Here is a 3,103-nt window from a genome sequence, read left to right on the forward strand (position 1 = left end):
TCCACATTGATACCATTGGGCTGCAGGGTTCCCAAGCGGAATATGAGTTGCTGTTCCTGCAACCTTCGGGTGGCATCGTTGTGGCACTGCAGGAGGCCCAGGATGGACATGTCGTCTGAGGAATGGGAGGGGGAGTTGAAATGGTTCGCGACTGAGAGGTGCAGTTGTTTGTTGCGAACCGAGCGTAAGTGTTCTGCAAAGCGGTCCCCGAGTCTCCGCTTGGTTTCCCCGATGTAGAGGAAGCCACACCGGGTACAGCGGATGCAGTATACCACATTGGCAGATGTGCAGGTGAACCCTTTTCTGATGAAGGGTCTAGGCCCGAAACGTCAGCCTCTCTGCTCCTATGATGCTGCTTGGCCTGCTGTGTTCATCCAGCCCTGCACCTTGTTGTCTCGGATTCTCCAGCATCTGCAGTTCCTACTATCTCTGATAAAATTACCGTGTTCGTTCCAAAGGAGACGGGAAATCCCGCTGGAACCGACGCACAAAACAAGAACCTGCAACTTCCCAAAACTGACAAAGCGATCAGGGTGATAATCCATCTGTACTTTGCAGTTGTATTAAAAAAAAAGTAGTTTTTTTTTGGTTTGCACTCAAAAGCTCCCCCGGCAGATTTTTGCAACGAGTGGTAGCCCCGGTAATAGACACAAGAACAGAAATTGCTGGAAAAGCTGTAGCAGGTCTGGCAGCATCTATGGAGAGAAAGTAGAGTTAAGGTCGAGTGACCTTTTCTCAGAACCTAGTAAACGGGTTGCGTGTTGGTGCTGTCTGTGTTCTTCAGAAAACAAAACTGCGGAGGTTGGAAATCTGAAACAAAACAGAGACCGCTGGAGAAACTCAGCAGGTCTGGGCAGCATCTGTGCAGAGAAAGCAGAGTTAACGTTCGGATTCCTGTTGGGTCGGTCTGATGAAGAGTCACAGATTCGAAACGTTAACTTTGCCTTCTGTCATCACAGCAGTTTGAGCTTATCCAGCAATTTCTGTTGCTGCTTTGCAGAATGCGGGCAGGTTGGAGAGTTGGGAGATTTCGTGGAAAGTGGATGGAATATCTCAGGGTACTGGCGTTAGTGGGAAATCCGCAGAGTGAACTCTGATAAGGGGAAAGCCGGGCAAAGGCCAGAGCCGCTTACTTGTGAGTGCCATTCCCGCTGACAGTGTATCATTTCAGCTCAGGAGTGATTACAAGGCGCGGGTACTGCGGAGGCGATAAAGACTGTATCACAATTAATGTCACTGAAACCGAGTTGACACTCTCGTGCGGTGTCGAGCAAATTCTGCATTGGCCCCGGAGACGCGATATATCTTTGAGGGCAAAAAAAAGTGCTGGAGAAACTCAGCAGGCTGGCGGAGAGAGAAGCACAGTTAATGTCTCTCGTCCACTAACCCCATCTCCAGAACTGAACCCAGATCTGAAGAAGGGTCACTGGACTCGAAATGTTAACTGTTTTCTCTCCACAGGTGTGTTGAGTTTCTCCAGCACTTTTTGATTTTGTTTCAGCTTTCCAGCACTCGCAGTTCTTTATTATTATATCTCCTTGAGAGCCTGACCCAGCGACAATAAATTATCCCAGTTTCGTAAGAACTGCGGATGCTGGAAATCAGATACAAAAATAGAAATTGCCGGAAAAGCTAAGCAGTAAGGGCAGCATGTGTGGAGGGAAATGAGAGTTGACGTTTCGGGTCCGGTGACCTTTTCTCATAACTGATGGTCGCTGGGAAAATGTTGGTTTTGTATTCCCAGCATCCATAACAATCTAAGGGTTGGGTGGGAGTAGAGTTCCACACTTCTCCATGACTTTTTGAGTGAAGCTCGACTTTCTGATCTCTTGTTTAAAATTGGCCCAACTCTGTTCCCCCAGCAGAGGAAATCATTTGAGAGCATCCATTGGAACATAGCCCTGGACCATCGTTTGACTTAAGTGTAACCTCAAGTAATGCTCCTGCCTAACCCTGATAATCTTTCACCCACTCTCTTAACAAGGATCTATCTCAGCTGAAAAATACTCGACCACACTGCTTCAATTGCCTTTTCTAAAAGAGTTTGAAAGAACTTTTTCTCTATGAGAAAATAAAATTGCCTCATCTTTTGTTCAAATAGGCAATCCTCTTAAATGATGACTGCCCCCACCAGTTCTAGATTGTCCCATAAGCAGATACATCCTTTCCACATCCACAATGTCAGGACCCCTCATGTTTCAATCAAATGATCTCTTGCTGTTCTGAACTCATGAATAAAAGCCTAGACTACCGAACCTTTCATACAAAAATAGAGAAAGGAACAAGAGTAGGCCAATTGGCCCTTCAAGCCTGCTCTGCCATTCAATAAGATCTTGGGTGATCTGATGTTAACCTCAACTCAACATTCTTGCTGTATAGGATAGGCCAAAGGGCTAAATTTGTTGATAATATTCAACAGCTGCATGACCTTGGATGAGTCCTGTGAACATTCCTGTATATGCCGAAGCTGGCACAATCAATGTGTTTTTCTGTAGTTTTTTTCTGTGCCTGGCTGTTTGTTACACCATATAAGAGAAAGACAATTCCATTCCAAGTCGCCGGACTTCGCCTCAGACTGGGATCGCAAACAGTGCAAGGAACAACCTCAGCCTCCAGACCAGATTGATCGAGGGATCCCCGACGGGCAGAAGGGCGTGAGGCATATTGTGTTTCTTTTCCTGTCTTTTTCATTCTTTTTATTTACTTAATAAGTGTTCCTTTCTTTTTCATCTTTTATTATTACTCAATAAATGTTCATATTTAAGCAAATTGTTGTTGTCAAGCCTTCTCTTAACTACCTTTAACCAAATCTGAAAAGAACCATTTAGATACACCCTGCGATCGAGGACCCCTGCATACCCCTGATAATCTTTCACCCCGTTCATCATCAAAAATCTATCAACCTCTGCACTGGGGGGAGGCAATGGCCTAGTGGCATTATCACAGGACTGGTAATCCAGAGACCCAGATAATGCTGTGTGTAGCCCAGGTTCAAATCCCACCATGGCAGATTGTGAAATTTGAATTCAATAAAATATCTGGAGTTAAGAGTGTAATGATGACAGTGAGTCAATTGTCAGGAAAAACCCATCTTGTTCACTAA

The sequence above is a fragment of the Rhincodon typus genome, chromosome 1, assembly GCF_021869965.1.
Source record: "Rhincodon typus isolate 14 chromosome 1, sRhiTyp1.1, whole genome shotgun sequence".
Classification (NCBI taxonomy): Eukaryota; Metazoa; Chordata; class Chondrichthyes; order Orectolobiformes; family Rhincodontidae; genus Rhincodon; species Rhincodon typus.